The sequence below is a fragment of the Ambystoma mexicanum genome, chromosome 1q (genome assembly GCF_040938575.1).
Source record: "Ambystoma mexicanum isolate Mex_15411 chromosome 1q, UKY_AmexF1_1, whole genome shotgun sequence".
Classification (NCBI taxonomy): Eukaryota; Metazoa; Chordata; class Amphibia; order Caudata; family Ambystomatidae; genus Ambystoma; species Ambystoma mexicanum.
The window spans coordinates 1,555,812,481-1,555,830,343 of NC_090922.1; positions in this window are offsets into that span (position 1 = coordinate 1,555,812,481).

Here is a 17,863-nt window from a genome sequence, read left to right on the forward strand (position 1 = left end):
GAGCGCTGATGAGGTCAAAGGTGATGTCTTCCCAGTGGGCGTCCTGACAAAGCAAAGTCACTTCTTCTGTACAACGCATCACTGGGCCTGAGGATAATTGGATACCATTGACTGCCGTGATGTTTTCCATTGTCACTTTTTTACAGAGGGGAAGACCCATCTAGTCTGCTAGATCCTGGTCTATGTAATTGCAAATCGCTCCGCTGTCTATGTGCGCCTCCAAGGCAGGCATCCTCAAGGATTGTATTTGGCTGATCTGGATCACCGGTACGACTAGGTGCGAGGTCTGTGATGGTTCCTTCTCACTGCTCGACAAGCAGACCTCTACGCTTGCTGAGCGTTGGAGTTTCCCGGGTCAGGTTCTCGCATCCTCTCTGTGGCTCCCACCATTTTTCAAGGTGGCTTTACCAAACACTCACGGAGGAAGCGACTGGGCTTGCCACAGTACAAGCATTGCTGTAGCTGTCTTCTTTTTTCCCTCTCCACCTTAGTGAATGGGCTCCACAAGCCTCCGATTTTCATGTGTTCGGGGTGGTTTTCGGACTGTCAGGGCTGAGTTTCTCTGGGTTGCACGTAAACCGTTACTCCCTCTGACCGAGCTTGGTCAGTCTTTTGGTCCTGCAGCCTTTGGTCTAGCTGTACGGCCAAATCAATGTACTCCGCACATCCTTCGGGAGGATTCAACACCGGGGCTAGAACGTCTTTCAGCTCCCCTCACAAGCCTCGGTAGAACAGCATGGTCCTCTTTTCTTCTGGCCAGTTGGTTTCGGCCACCAGCGTGTTAAAGGTGGCTCTGTAAGTCAACAAGTCCTGGCTGCCATGTCGGAGTGATAACAGTTTGTTATCCAGGACCTGGGCTCTGGTGTGCCGGGCAAATACCTTCTCGAGTTCACGTTGAAAACCCCTGAAACATGGACCAACTGGTCATCCCGGTTTACCAAGGGAATGGACCAGTCTGCAACACTACCACCCAATTACGATTGCACAAATACAACCCTCGACTGGTCATTGGGGAATGCCCCTGGTCTGCATAGGAAGTGTAAACGGCACTGGTTCATAAATATGGTGTATTTATTGAGATCGCCTACGAAGCGTTCAGGTGGGGCCAAAGGGACTTCCCCAGGGAGGAATACCTTTACCGGCGTAGACTGTGGGGCTGTAGTGGATGGAGCAGATCCAGGCAGCGGGGCTTGGCCGGCTTGTGTCTGAAGCACCTGTCTCGCTAGATCGTCAGTATTGTCCCGGTTCACGATTAACTCCATTCTGAGGGCGTTGGTCTCTTGTCGGGCGGCGTGCACCTCAGCCCGTAACTCCCCCAACAATTGGGCTAAATGGTCAGTGTCCGAGGTTTCCATGACGTCCAGGCAGAGGTTCGGAGGAGGCTTCGCCTTCTGTTATGCTCAACTTATCTCTGCTGGGGCGTCGGGTGCTGCTAGGCGTGTGGACATCTGCTATTTTCCCCTGGGGTGTGCTTGTTAGGCAGAATCATATGCAGTATCCTTTGGGAACACTACACACAATTAAGACTACAAGTGTAAGTACAGTTTCACCTTTGGTACAAGCCTGTACTACACAGTAATGTGGTAGTAGTGGCTTAGAAGCGAGACTTATCTCAAGAGTAAAGTGAGCAGTACAAGAGGTTACACAAAGGACTAGCAATCACAGTGATTCAAACAAACACTTACTCAAGGTTTCTTGGTAAAAGAATACACATATATTTACACAGTTAGTTGGAAAACATTCCACTAGTAAGAGCAGCTCAATATCACAATCTAATATACTACAATACACAACCAATCAGTTTCTGAACAAGTTCAGCTCCCCTGAAGTGGGAGCAAAATTGCACTTCAGTTACTTTAACAAGGGGTAAAAAGACAAGGTTAAAAGAATTAAAGCACAAAATACTTTCAGAGGTAGGGCAAATTGTTTCAGTTCACTACAACCAGCAATTCAATTGAATAGGCCTGGGCCAAAGTCAATGGTTCAGAGTCTTTGATAGGATAGCACAGTTCTGGTGGTAAACGGTTAAGTCTTTGCCACGTTTTTTTGAAGCAGTTGGTCAGATGAAAAGTTATATGTCGGTTTAGGGAAGGACAAGCCTTCGAAGTTGGGAAAGTTTCACAAACTTTCACTGCGCCCGAAAACATTTCCTGACCGCGTTTGGACAGTACCTTTTAAATGAAGAAAAGCTGTAGATGAGGCAGTTGTTCCTGGCAGTTCCTGCAGTTCTTGCTATTCCTGCTATTCAGTCGTGGGGACAAGAAGGAGGACGTTGGGAGGTTCCTGCACTGCCCAGGGAAGAGGCCACAAGCTTGGCAAAACGTTGGTTTAAGGTGTGAGTGCCCTAAAGAACACAAACTGGTATCCTTCTCACTCTGGCTATCCGGTTTTCAACAGCACTCTGAAGAAAATTTGACCAGTATAGAGACGGTGTCCAGGTGTCTTGCGAGTTGGTTGTTCCCACCAAACTCAAGGGAAGAAGTTAACCTTGAGGGGCTTCTCTGACGATGGAGTTTCAGGCAATTCAGACCTGCAGCAGGGCTTCACCAGAGGACCAGGAGTTGCATTAGTCATCTTCCTTCAGCTAATCTTCGGTTCTTTAGTTCCAGTGGTCGACTCTGCTTTCCAAGTCCCAGAGACCTGCTTTTAAACAGTTTTCCCCCATTCATCCCAGCCTAGCTGTCACTCACCCAGCAGGGTAGCTGTCCTTGCCAGACAGTCAGTCAACCAATCACACAGTGTGCATTCAGGTCTCCTAGGAGACTAAGCACAGGGAGTTTCGGGCACCTCCCTCACATCCTGTCCACCCCAGACACTCAGGCACCAGAGGAGGGCTTCAGCACTGAAGCCCGTCAAATGACAGCGAACAAAGGGACCAAACCTGGTTTGGTTCGCAGAGTTAAACACAAGAAGGACCTTTCCTAAAAGAAACTGTGAAAAAAGATGACCAGAGTATTTTTTTACAGAGGGGTCATGGGCGCCATATTGGAAAACATGGCTGACCTGATTTTTAGCTACTGGTGTTCACGGTCGGGAAAAATCATGGTAGTTTGTTTTAAACCACTGCCACCAGCCATTTCAAGGGGGAAAGGGTAACATTTGACTGTTACATGAGTGTTTAGGCTCACGGGATGCTAGGCAACCCCTCCAGCACTCTATAGGAAGATAATGTGTGCTGGCTCTGTAATTTAAAAAAGACTAGTAAAGTAAATTCAACTTTACATGCTCTGGGAGACAGTAGTCAGTCCCAGAGAAGGTATTTAAACCTTGGGAAGTCTGAAAGACATCCCTGTGCCACTGCACTGAGGGTGCTGTGTGACACACAAGAAAAAGATGATACCTATGGAGTTGTTTTAAAACTCCATATCCAAAGAACACAAAAATAAAACACACATCAAAATGAAAAGTTCAAAGTCCCAAAATATAGCAAAAGAGCTGGAGGGAATTTAGCATTTGGGTGAGAATTCTCCTTAACAGTGCTGTGCTTGGCCATCTCTTGAGGTCTGGTCTGCTCTGGGATATCAGCAATGTCCTTGTGGTCTGCTCCTATGATGAGGAACGGGTAGTAAAATGAGGATCCTTTTGCCCTATTAACCCCTCCCTCGTGCCACAACCCCTTATGCTGGGTTCCTTCCCAAGGATGCTCCTCACCTTGTGGTTTTATTTGGTAGGCTCTTTGTCCTGCTGGTTCTCCGCAGGGGCGCAGTTGCTGCTGGTTCCTCTGGATGTGGAGTCAAACCCAGACCAGCTGTGGAAATGACTCATCTTGCTCCTGCCTGCTTTTGTGGTCTGTTCCTTGCAGGCTATAGTCTATCTCTCTCACTGTCTCTCTTTGTCTTCTTGCTGTCTTTTTGGTCTTTTTAGTTATCTAACTTTTGCCTTCTCATTGTTTGCAGGTGCCGAAATTTGCCGGGATGAGTTTGCATGCGCCGGACCGACTGTCTTTGGAGCGCTCCTTGCAAATTATTTGTACCAGGCAAGATTGGAGGAGGAATCTGTTTTGGGCTTATTCTTTGCGGACAAGGCAGTGCTATCACCTATGGGATTATGGGTGACCCTGAATACATTTTTAAGTCAATATCGGGAAGACTAAGGCATTGATGTTTATACACAGATTCTCCAAACTCACCAAAACCACTTTTAGTATAAACTTTTGTGTCTTGGGAACAGGTAAAATATTATGATTACCTTGGTGTGAGGTTTTTTGAGAATGGCCTATGGTCTACCCAAATTGAAAAGGCTTGCCTTAGCCTCAGTAAACATAGTAAGCACGTTTTTTAATTCTCATAGGAGAGGGACGTATCAGTAGAATTAACTCTATATAGGACACTAGGGAAGTGCAAACCTTGACAAGCTTAGTTCCATTGAAAATTACATCTTGAAGAAATTGCTTGTCCTTCCGCCTAGTTGCCTGAACGCTTCACTCCATACTGAGTTGGGTCTTTGTCCAATTGTGTTAGAGGGCAGTTTCAGACCAGCTTTCTACCTGCTGAGGATTTGGTGTACAACATCTCTAACCAAGTATAGAGTAATGGGCTTGGAAGGAGGGAAAGTGTTGCCTTAGCTTCGCCATGTTAAATCTGTTTTGTGCAAATTGTGCCAAAAATCCTTCTGGATAAGCCCACTTACCATTAATAAAACTCACTTGGTGAGCGTAAAAAAGTCTGTGGACGTCACTTTGAGGAAACTAATTGATGCATGCAGTCAAATCCGCACGGGCCCAGAATACGTAGCGTGTAAAACTGAACCAGACTTTGAAAAATATGTGGATGAGATGAGGCCACCCGTAGCCAGAGCACTCTTCCTCAAGCTGAGACTTAACATCTTTAACGTAGCTACTTTTACCAATTGCTGGGGTGCGACCGACGACCTCTCATACCCGGTCTGTGGACAAATGCATGAATCTTCAGTACAATTTCGGTTTTTATGTAATGGCTACAAGGCATTGAATGGTCAAATATTTAAAAGCACAGCTTCTTTTAAAGAAAGTTTGAAATATCAATGAAGGATTGTTATTGATTGGTTCTTCCTGCTATTAAGTATATCCACCGTGCACGGATGTATAGATGTGAGGCTTTAGCTGCCTAAATTGTATTTTTATTCTTTGTTTAATGTATTCGTTTTAGGATGTACAATGTTGAGCGCAAAGGACTTTTTAGATTTTCAGATCTATTGTACTGATTTCTTTTACTTTAAGGATTGATATATATATGGTGGTATTTTTTGCCAAATAAAGCTCACTTTGATGATGATGAAATCACAGTTCTCAACCTTTCATGACCCTTGGGTGGGTGGAAACACCCAATTTTGCATTTGGCGGGTTAAAGCCAATTGATTCCTATCGGCGCGTAGGGAGCTTGGCGGGTGAGAGAGCTGCCTAAGTGGCAGGTGACGTCCGCCACAAGGGTGTGAGTTGAGAGGTATGAAGGGCTTTAAGTGGGGTAAGAAATCGAGGGGGGGGCTCTCATTTGGGGGTGTGGCTTGTGGGAGGGGCATGGCCTAAAAAGTACGCAAATCGTAAGGTATGCACACAAATATATATATAAATGTTATATATCTGTGTGCGTACCTTACTATGGTTTGTGTACTATGCAAGCCATATTTTCTAAACATAAAAATATGTAACATTGCAAAAGATGTAACATATTTCTATGTTTAGAAAGGATGGCTTGCAAAGTTCCCAAACTATAGTAAGGTACGCACACAGATATATAACATGCATATATATTTGTGTGCGTACCTTACAATTTTCCTAGTTTTCAGGCCATCTTTTTAAACATTTTGGTTTTATAAAAGATGGCTTTGTAAGTACACAATTCAAGACATCTTTTATAAAGCTTTGACTATGGACAAAATTGTCAGTCGTCCAAGCTTTATAAAAGATGGCTTGAATTGTGTACTTTTCAAGCCATCTTTTATAAACCTCGAAAAATGTCGAGGAATCCTCAGGTTCACTGAGGGTTAAAGATGCCTCGACGACCTGGGGAAACAAAGGGACAGTAATTGACTCTGGTGACTCCTCACGCGAGGGGTCACCAGAGGCAGTTACTATGACTGACGGCGGTGGCAGCCACATAGCTCCCAACCTTTTTTGTCTCCAAGGCGGGTGAAAACACCCGATTTTATTTTTGGCGGGTGAGAGGCCCATAGAAGTGAATGGGCGCCTGAGGGACTTGGCGGGTGATTCATCTGCTTTTAAGTCGGGTGACACCCGCCAAAAGCGGGTGAGTTGAGAGCTATGCAGCCAGGCACATCGCTGTGGTTGGCTGACACTTCTGTCAGCAAGTCTGACTTCATGGCAGGCGCATCTCCCGTCGCAGCTGCGGCCGCGATGGGATAATGCATCCCGCCAATTTTGCGGTGGGACTGAGGGGCCCCAGCAGGGCCCGGGCGCAGCCCCACTTTTTGGAGACTGCCGGCCCACTTAAAGTGCTGGAGGTATGGTGTAGGGAGCTTGGCGGGGGAGAGAGCTGCCTAAGTGGCAGGTGACGCCCGCAACAAGCGTGTAAATTGAGAGCTATGCATACATGCCAACCCTCCCGATTTAGGCGGGAGACTCCTGATTTTTGAATGAAAAATCGGGCTATTTTTTACTGTCTCCCGCCTAAAATAATTATAACTCCAATGCAATCCTATGGGAGAAATACTTTCTCCCGATTGCTGTCGTGAAATCTCCCTCTCAGGGCCCGATGAATGTTGGCATGTCTGGCTATGGTGTAGGGAGCTTGGCGGGAGAGCGAGTTGCCTAAATGGCAGGTGACGCCCGCCACAAGCGTGTGAGTTGAGAGCTATGGTGTAGGGAGCTTGGCGGGTGCAAGAGCTGCCTAAGTGGCAGGTGACGCCCGCCACAAGCGTGTGAGTTGAGAGGTATGGTGTAGGGAGAGTTGCCTGAGTGGCAGGTGACGCCCGCCACAAGCGTGTGAGTTGAGAGCTATGGTGTAGGGAGCTTGGCGGGAGGGAGAGTTGCCTAAGTGGCAGGTGACGCCCGCCACAAGCGTGTGAGTTGAGAGCTATGGTGTAGGGAGCTTGGCGGGAAGGAGAGTTGCCTAAGTGGCAGGTGACGCCCGCCACAAGCGTGTGAGTTGAGAGCTATGGTGTAGGGAGCTTGGCGGGAGGGAGAGTTGCCTAAGTGGCAGGTGACGCCCGCCACAAGCGTGTGAGTTGAGAGCTATGGTGTAGGGAGCTTGGCGGGAGGGAGAGTTGTCTAAGTGGCAGGTGACGCCCGCCACAAGCGTGTGAGTTGAGAGCTATGGTGTATGGAGCTTGGCGGGAGGGAGAGTTGCCTAAGTGGCAGGTGACACCTGCCACAAGCGTGTGAGTTGAGAGGTATGGTGTAGGGAGAGTTGCCTAAGTGGCAGGTGACGCCCGCCACAAGCGTGTGAGTTGAGAGCTATGGTGTAGGGAGCTTGGCGGGAGGGAGAGTTGCCTAAGTGGCAGGTGACGCCCGCCACAAGCGTGTGAGTTGAGAGGTATGGTGTAGGGAGCTTGGCGGGAGGGAGTGTTGCCTAAGTGGCAGGTGACGCCCGCCACAAGCGTGTGAGTTGAGAGCTATGGTGTAGGGAGCTTGGCGGGAGGGAGAGTTGCCTAAGTGGCAGGTGACGCCCGCCACAAGCGTGTGAGTTGAGAGCTATGGTGTAGGGAGCTTGGCGGGGGAGAGAGCTGCCTAAGTGGCAGGTGACGCCCGCCACAAGCGTGTGAGTTGAGAGCTATGGTGTAGGGAGCTTGGCGGGAGGGAGAGTTGCCTAAGTGGCAGGTGACGCCCGCCACAAGCGTGTGAGTTGAGAGCTATGGTGTAGGGAGCTTGGCGGGAGGGAGAGTGGCCTAAGTGGCAGGTGACGCCCGCCACAAGCGTGTGAGTTGAGAGCTATGGTGTAGGGAGCTTGGCGGGGGAGAGAGCTGCCTAAGTGGCAGGTGACGCCCGCCACAAGCGTGTGAGTTTAGAGCAATGGTGTAGGGAGCTTGGCGGGAGGGAGAGTTGCCTAAGTGGCAGGTGACGCCCGCCACAAGCGTGTGAGTTGAGAGCTATGGTGTAGGGAGCTTGGCGGGAGGGAGAGTGGCCTAAGTGGCAGGTGACGCCCGCCACAAGCGTGTGAGTTGAGAGCTATGGTGTAGGGAGCTTGGCGGGGGAGAGAGCTGCCTAAGTGGCAGGTGACGCCCGCCACAAGCGTGTGAGTTGAGAGGTATGGTGTAGGGAGCTTGGCGGGAGGGAGAGTTGCCTAAGTGGCAGGTGACGCCCGCCACAAGCATGTGAGTTGAGAGCTATGGTGTAGGGAGCTTGGCGGGGGAGAGAGCTGCCTAAGTGGCAGGTGACGCCCGCCACAAGCGTGTGAGTTGAGAGGTATGGTGTAGGGAGCTTGGCGGGAGGGAGAGTTGCCTAAGTGGCAGGTGACGCCCGCCACAAGCGTGTGAGTTGAGAGCTATGGTGTAGGGAGCTTGGCGGGAGGGAGAGTTGCCTAAGTGGCAGCTGACGCCTGCCACAAGCGTGTGAGTTGAGAGCTATGGTGTAGGGAGCTTGGCGGGGGAGAGAGCTGCCCAAGTGGCAGGTGACGCCCGCCACAAGCGTGTGAGTTGAGAGCTATGGTGTAGGGAGCTTGGCGGGAGGGAGAGTTGCCTGAGTGGCAGGTGACGCCGGCCACAAGCGTGTGAGTTGAGAGGTATGTGAAATAGAAGTAACAGGAATGAGACCTCAAAGTAGGGGTGTGCCTAATAGCCTGTTTAGTATTCGACCGAATCCGAATATGAAGCTGAATCGTTGTTTTATATAGGAAGTGTTCTTCTAAAGTTGAAAAATCAATTTATTTTAAAAACAAAATAAAGTTATTTTTGAAATGTGTTTATTTTAATCGACTTCTCAGCCATAGTTAACACACACAAGCCAGAAAAAAAAGATTAACAAAAAATAAAGGGACCGTATGTATTGAAGGATGTTGCAAACGTAAAACCAGGGCTACTGTCAGTGACAGGAACAGAAATGTATAGAGAATGTTTGCAAAGAACCACACGGCTACTGCGATTAGTGATCTTTGAAGCGGACGATGAATGCGCATGCTCAGTTCTGTCTTTCTCTACTGCGCATGCTCAGGTAGGTGTTTCCTTGCTGCGCATGCCAAGTCCCGTGTTTCCTTACTGCGCATGCTCCAGGGATTGGTGTCTAAGCACTGCGCATGCCTGGCCCTTGGCTCCTGCTTTTGCGGAGTTTCGCCTTTTCTCTATTTGGAGCATCCGCCCATATTTCTTCAAACGCTTCATTTATAAATGGAAAATACAGCACGAGCTATGGAGCGATCACGAGAGCGTTATTTGCGGGAGGTGGGTCACGTGCCATTGCTCCAGGCCTCGTAGTGAGAGCAAACGCTGCATGTCCAGTGTTGCCAACTCCTCAGTAAGAAAAGTAGCTATTGGCTGTCCAAAAAGTAGCTGGAAGTAGCTAAATGACGTCATCGCCTAATTTGCATAATTGGGCAAGTGCATGATGGGTGATTGAAAATCAGAGAGGCAAACATCTGTGAATTTCACTTTAAAAAATCACCCTTCTACGAACGCACCAGTATGTCTGAAAACATGTAGAATGTACTAGGTGTGACTCCAGGTGGCTTAAGGTTGCCTGTCCTGGTGCATAGAGCCCCAGAGAATTCATTACTTTCCCGGATCGAGCCGTATACTGAATTATGTATTGATATTTTATCATGGTACAGTTTACTTCTGGAATAAAAAGTTTGACATGTATTTATGTTTTGCTATTTTCATTTTTGCAACGCAGTTGTTCAAACATTTTTGACTGCAGCCTTGTGGGTTTATTCTGACAAAATGCACTAATGGAGCTTTCTAAAATACACAACTGACCGCACACGATTGAAAGATGTTAAAATCTGTTAAATATTCTTAATGCAAGTGAATATTGAATTCACATTCTAAATTCACTGGGGAAAAACCGCAGAGCCGAAAGGCAACGTTTGCCAGTGCCCTGCATCAGCAGCCTGATCAGTGCAGCACTGCACGAAATGGAGGCTGAGCCTGACAGGCTGAGGGATGGGGTCACGCTTTGCTGTTGCATACACTGGTGACCCCACAGCTGTCAAGTCAAGAGTTACGTCCGCATTAGGTCAGTTGTTAGTGAGAAAACTAGCTTCTTTTCTTTCATTGGTTTGGAAACCAATAGAAAAAAGTGTAATTCCCAAACCAATGGAAGAAAGTAGCTAGATTTCTCGCTAGGCGCTTTTTTAGCAGAAAGTCGCTAGGGGGGCGCACTTTCTCACTAAATATAGCGACAAAGTCGCCAAGTTGGCAACACTGTGCATGTCCTCTGCCTGCCTTTTATAAACCTGCAGTGAGGAGGGGGAGGGGCAGGCAGGGCGAGAAGGGCTGCTCCCTCTGGATATTACAGGAGTATGTTCTCATTGGATGTCTTGGTCCTTGCTGCAGGTCATTACACAAGGTAACCCCGCCCCTGTCTCCTGGCCTGGGTGTCCTAGCCCTTACCTGCCCCCCTCTCCCATCTCTTATGCCTCCCCTAGTGCCTCTTCCTGATCCCTGGGCTGTGGCTCAGTCCACTAACGCCTCCACTAATGCTTCCACTGTGTTCATGGCCTCTGGTTCCAATTCCTGCAACTCCACTCAGCCTGCAACCTTCAGCCTTCGGAGATTGACTGCACAAGGGCCTGATTCAGAGGTCAGTGTAAAAATAGAAATGTGTTGTTCCAAGCTGGAACAACACATTTCTAAAATGCACCATGTTCTGACTGGGAAAGAAAGTGGTGCAGGGACATGAAAGCTTCCAACAGCCCTAGCAACCATCAGGGATGCAGGGCAGCTATATGGAGGGGGTTCTCCTCCCAGCAGCGCTGATTTCGCACGTCAATACAAGGAGTTACAATACAACACCTCTGAGGTGCCGTTCAACTATAAGCATGTCATTTCTTAGACTGCAGCACCACTTATCTAGTTTAATGAAAGTTTAAGTAAACTTCCTTAAATTAGAAAAGTGGCAGTCTTTAAAGACATTTTTGCAATCGCACTGGAGCACATGTTTCCCCCACAACGGGATATTTTAGCAGTGTTTGCTGATGAAAAGTACGACACCTCCCCCTCCAATACTTACACATACTTCACAAGGTTGGTGCTGGAAACTGGAGGGGAGAATGTCTTATTCGAACACTTTTTATCATGAGTTCTGTATCAGGCCATCAGTTGCGTAACAATGAACATTTATCTATGTCGAACACCAAGATACCCCAGTAGAGGTTAAAGTGCACTCTACAAATGCACCTATTATGTTAATCCGTCCTCTCTGCCCTCCTATGGACAATGGGCCTCATTACGACCCTGGCGGAAATTGACTGACCGGACCGCAACAGCGTAAATAGCGTTTCCGCCATAGCACGAAGGAGCAAAGTGCGGCCAATCACGACCCATCGGGCACGAGCATTACGCCATGGCGGAATCCGAAAGGCTGCGATGGCGGAAATGACCCCAAAACGGCCCTTACCGCCGCCGTACGCTGCACCAGGTGCAATACCGCCACCCATCTTAGCGGTCACCGTAATGAGCGGTCACCGTAACGAGCGTGCACCGCAAATTACGGCCACCGTAAATATACGGAAACGGAAGTAAAAGCATGTGGCCGGAACGGGAAACAGCACGCCGCACAACTATAAAATCCGAATCCCAACACAACCATAAAAAATCCGACCCTGACACACATCCCAACCCGTTAGCAACCCCAGTTAAAAAAATAAATATGGGAAAGGTAGCCAAGAAAGCGTGTGACCGCAAGCGGCAGGTACACTTCTCCCGAGAGGAACTGACCGTGCTCACCGAGACCCTACAGGAAAATTCCGCCGTCGTCTTCTCCAGTCAAATGACCAGGACGGCCCTTGCCAACAAGAAGGCCATATGGGTCCTGGTGGCACAGCGCGTAAGTGCGGTGGGGACAACACCCCGCACGCCACAGCAATGTCGCAAGCGGTGGGACGACCTGCGGATCCGCGTACGCAGCATACTTTCTGCGAACAGGAACATCGCCACAGCTACCGGGGGGGGTTCAGAGTCGCCCATCAAGTTGACCCCCTGGGAGGAAATCTGCGCCTCCACCATAGGAATGGAGAGCATAGAGGGAGTCGGAGGGATGGAGAAAGGAGTGCCGACATCCGGAGAATCAGGTAGGTTGGCCAAGAGAAACAATGCGAAATCCACAAACCACGAACATGTGCAGTACCATGTGACCCCATAGTGCAATACATACTTAGCCCTGACAGCGCCCTCTAAAAGTCAGAATGAACAAACAAATCAATCAAGAAGCCATAAACAACCCCTACATGTGCAGCATGCACCCCCTAACTGCAGGCAGCCAAATGAATGCATCCTCAATCCACACGAAAATGAGACCACCTCCAAGGCCCAGTCCCAAATCAGCCTCATGTACCACCCCAATGCATTTGATACGTTGCCATTCCAAATCCGACAGACCCATAACTAACGCTCGCCCCTCTTTACTCCACCACAGGGTCCGATACCAACGACGAGCTGCAGGACACCCCTACCAGCACGCCTGCAAAGAGGGCCAGGACCAACGTCCCAAGAGCCTCCACCTCAGGTGCAAGGATCAAGACACGGCAGCAGCAGGAATCAAGTGGCAGCACACTGGAGGGGACTGCAACAGGCACCCCAGCAGCCAGCAAGTCCACAACCCCAGCACCACAGGTCCCCCCAAAGAACGTATCTGATGGCACTGCCTCTGGTGGTAGCAGCACCATAGGTGACACAGCTGTCATGCCAGCATGCTCCGACACGGAAAACAGTGCTGGCGACGTAGGTACCATCCATGACCTTTCCCAATCCCCCTGCATGTTCCATCCCCTACACCATGACGAAACCACGCAGGGGCACCCTGAAGACGACGACTGGCCAACCCCCACAAGTCCTGTGCCAAGGCAACATGTGTTGAGCAGCCCCCCTGTCACACCACCGCAAATGTCCATGGCCCAGCAGAGGCAACAGTCCCTCGACCTGCTGATCGAGCAACAGCAGGAAGCGTCCACGCTACTCAAGGACCATGCAAATGAATGCGGGGGTTCCAGGGCAGCCATGGAAACATCCACCGAGACACTCAGGGCACAAATAGAGAAAAGTAGTGAGAGCCTCAGGGGAGAAATGGAGAGAAGCACCGAGAGCCTGAGAGCACAAATGGAGAAAAGCACCGAGAGCCTGAGGGGGGAACTGCATGCGACGTCCAAAGACGTCTGTGCTGAACTTGCTGCTGTGCGCCGTGTGCTCTCGGAGCTCTCACAAACCCTCAGAGACATGCATGGACGCGAGCAGGCAGAGACCTCATCCGTGGCAAGTTCCGTCCAGGGCAGCCCCCAACGCAGATCTGGCAGGAACCTGCGCTCCACGGGCAGGGGTGCCCCTGATACCCGTAGAGGGGGCTTGCAATAGCGTCTACCCACGGACAGCATGCATATTTGGACACTGGTGTTGGGGGGGGAGGTAGTAGGGTGGAGGGGGTGTGTTGGGCTTCACTGGGTGGCGGGTCCATAGGGTGTATAAATCAAATCACATCAACAATACAGCACCTCATTATCATCCAATGACATGTGTGGACATTGATATTTGCGTACGAGGCCTTCATAGGCGTACAGTCCACAATGTGCCTGTACTACACACACACAGTGCCACAGGTCCCCTTTCCGTGTAATAGGCACCATGCGTGGTTGCTAGAAGCATGCATCTATGATGCTCTGTCGGATTGCACGTGCATCCTGTGCCTCATGGACTCCTTGAGGTGCCTCCACATCCCCACCCTCATCATCATCATCATCTTCAGGTGCATGCAGTACAGCGTCAGGGGGCATGGGCACATTCCTACGTATGCACATGTTGTGCAGCATGACACATGCCATGACCATCTTAGAAACCTTCTCATGGCTGTATATGAGTGCCCCGCCAGACCTGCTGAGGCTGCGGAAACGAGCCTTCAGTAGGCCGAATGCCTGTTCAATGACCACACGGGTACGTGAGTGGGCATGGTTGTAGTCCTCCTCATGCTCGTTCTGTGGGTTCCGGATTGGTGTAAGGAGCCATCTCTTCAGTGGATACCCGGCATCACCTGTATGAGACGAATAAAGGGTGCCAGTGGAATGATAGTGCTAAGTAGCCCCCCCCCCCCCTGCAAGGTCATTGACGCATCAAATGGGCCACGATGTCATGCATGGAATGAGACTCACCGAGTAGCCAGGATCTGTGCCCTGCGTGTCGCTCCATGTAGCGTGGTATTCTTGTGTTCCTCAGGACCATAGAATCATGGGTAGATCCTGGAAATCTGGCACAACAATGCGTAAATATCTTGTTGGAGTCACACACCATTTGCACATTGATTGAATGAAATTGTTTCCGGTTGCGGTACTGGACCTCCATGGCATGTGGGACAACCAATTCAACATGGGTGCAGTCGATGGCACCAATGCAACCCGGGATGCCGCCAAGTGCATGGAATCCCACTTTAGCGTTGGTAATCTCCTGGTACGTGCGTGGTAGTGTGATGTGGTCGTCGGCGTGCTTCAGGAGGGCATCGTGCACTTGGAAGAGTGTCCGTGAGAACAGTGGCTGTGAAATGCCATGCAACTGTCCCACTGTGTGCTGGTAGGTGCCTGTGGCCAGGAAGTGGAGTGCAGACACCACCTTCAGTAGGGGTGGGATGGCGGTTGGGCTATCTATCATGCTCACGAGGTCAGCATGTGTCATGTCCACAATGGCGATTATGGTGTCCCGGTCCAAACGGTAGAGGGTGTGGATCTGCTCAGCAGTGAGGTTGAACGGATCGGCTCGGAGGCGTGGGATTGCGGGCCGCCTGCGTGGTGGTAGTGGCAGTGCTTGTGGGCCTTGCTGACCCTGCCTTGCCCTCCTCCTCCTCCTCCTCCTCCGTCTCCCCTGTGCGCCCGGTTGTTGTACCTGTTGTTGTTCGTCGTCTTCTTGTAGTTGTAGCACTTGCAGTGCTATCTGGTACCCCAGGCCCAACATCGCTAGTCCTGCCGGTAGCATTTTGGAGTGGGAGTGGTTGTGGGAGGGGTTTGGGTCTGCAATATATGTGCTGTCGGCCTGTATGGCCTCCACCTGTGCTGATTGAATGAATCTGTGGCAGATGCAATCCCTTCTGGTCGAGCACGGCCCGCACGTAAGGCTGCATTTGGCCGCATGGCATCTTGGGATTGGAATCATGTATCAAATCCCGATGGCAGTGTGATGTACTTTGACTGATTTTCATGCTATGCTCCCATTGTTACACATGCTATGATTGCAGCCGCTTACATACCTGTGAAGAGTCAGTGGTATGTAGGGCTCGATCGATGGCCGACCCTCATGCAGCACAGTAACGTACTTCACCGACGGGCGTGGCGTCCCATTTGTGATTGCAGCCAGTTAGCATCATGACACACAGCCGCACTACATTGATGTAATTGTGAATGCAAGCGTTCACAGAAGCCTTTTCGACGTAATGTTGCAAGTGAGGAATTCGAAGGCCAGCATTTTGGGTTTTGAAGTAGCGGCGAGGATACGCCCACAGGTCTGGCTGGAAATGTAACGTTCTATTGTAGAATGTCCTTGGGACATGGCCCATAACGAGCAGGCAATGAATGATATGAATTGAAGGGGATGCGCAATAGCGTAGTGGACGATGAGGCAGGACGTTCCCAAATCCATCTTGCTTCACAACACTACAGATCCGGCCAGGGGCACAGTGGTTTTTGCGGACTGCATTACGCACAGACGCGATGGAAGTTTCACATATTATGTGAGTGAATATTCATGCGTTTTCATTGCGGGATGAGGGAATGATGTGTGGATGCATGGACTGATGAATCCGTTTAGGGTCTGCCATGTACATGGGTTTTTTGGTTCACTCCCCTTCCCCTGCGTTATGTGATGCAAGGCTGCCATAGTGGGACATACGTCTCTCTGCCCTTGTCGGATCCTCCCTGTCTCGACGCGCCTTCATACACTTGTGTCTAGGCACGTTACTAATCCCATGTCATGGGTTCTATCTTGACGGACGCATGCACAGTAACCGACGTTGCCAATGGTGTATTTAGCTCGATTGGTTTCGTTGTGATTCGATACTGGATTAGGGGTGTGTATAGTCCTTTGGAGTGGGCTAGCATGCATATGGGTGTGGATTTGGTGTGTTGAATGAAGATTGTAATGCATCATGAGACCCGTAATGCAATCGGTTGATTTGTGTTTCTTTTGGGTGACAGGTATCTCCTGCCCTATTGCAGATGCCATCTCTACGCCACTCCTCCAGATGGTTTTTACTCTCGACTCCTGCAGCTTCGGGTGAATCAGTGGAGCACCATTTCGATCATATGGGACGATCGCCAATGGGCCACATGCCCTTACGCTGTACTGGTGGCTAGGTGCAACATTTCGGCCTTTCAGCTCGACTAGTTCCTGCCTCATGGGACGGACCTGCGGTTCTTGCCGCTTCCATGTTGCCTTTTGGAACGTTGATGTAAGCCCTGTGTGCCATGATGGTACAGGGCGTCACACAAGTGGAAGCCGGTCAATTATTGCAGATGCAGCCCTCGGTGATGATGGTTGTTTTGGTGGGATTTTGCAAATTGATGTGGGGCCTTTGTCATTTGGATGTGCATTTAAATTGTATTCCGATATTTGTCGTGTTGCGTTGTTCTTTGCAGGTGATGTGGCGATTTTCGCTTTGTGGCGGTATGTATTGCGTGATGATCTGCATTGTGTTCCGCCTTCTGAGTTGAGTTGTGTGGTACAGTACTGGCCGCGTTTGCCTACGTAGCACAGTATGGTCACGGATAGGGGCTGCCATTGTGACTGTTTACATGATGTGCTGTTCAGGGGCGGGGGATTGGCTTTTGGCCGACTGGTGCCTGTCAGCCAGGTCGATTGGTGGAATGATGGGTTGTTCAGAATGTGGCTGGTCACAGGTGACTGTGTTTGCGTGCGTTTGTTGGAGGGGGACTGGGGTCATGTCCATTGGAATAGCTTCTGTATTGATGCCATCTGTGCCCTGCAGCTCCCATCGGCCCCTCTTGGGATGAGCCTGGCTGCTCAGTCACTCTGCCGACTTGTGTGGTACATGCTTCTGCTGATGGTTGGTTTGTTTACTGGCATGAGTACAGGGCTGGTGCAATCCCCCTCAGGATGCTGTTGTGGATGTTGCCTTGCGCTGGTGGCAAGCGATGGGGGACTACTGTTGTTTTGTGTCATGTGTTCTTGATTTTCATTTTGATGTGTTGTACCTTCACATGCCTGTGCTGCGTCAGTACGGCTATGGTGACATGCCGTACATGGATGCCCACTCACGGGGCGCTTTGAGCCCCTGCATGCTTTTCTACGTTGGCATGCATGGGTGAATAGTGGATTTCACTGGTTGCATAGTGTGAGTACATTGCGCCTGCCAGGAGTTGTGCAATGAGGCCAGGGAGTGGAGTACAGGCACTCAGTGGGCCATTTACGGTTGGTTCGCGTTGCCGTATTTCTCGCCATGGCGGAATGGTACTTTACGACGTGCTTGATGGCGTTCAGTACATGTCCGCTAGGGTCAGAATTCGCGTACCGTTGCGCCATGGCGGTGATTCCGGTTTTGCAAGGCGCGCGTGCGCGTACTTGGTGCAGTTAGCGTTGCCGTTCACTGCGGTGTCGCTAATGGCATCGTACTTTACGGTGACGGGTCATGATCGCAACGAGCGGTGTTCGATGGCGGTATTGCATTTCCGCCATCATTTTTCCATTTCCGCAAGGGTCGTAATGAGGCCCAATGTGTTCTGTTGGACCCAAACAAATGGCTCCTCCCACATGTTTTGGGCATTCATTTGGCAGTTAGAGTAACATATAA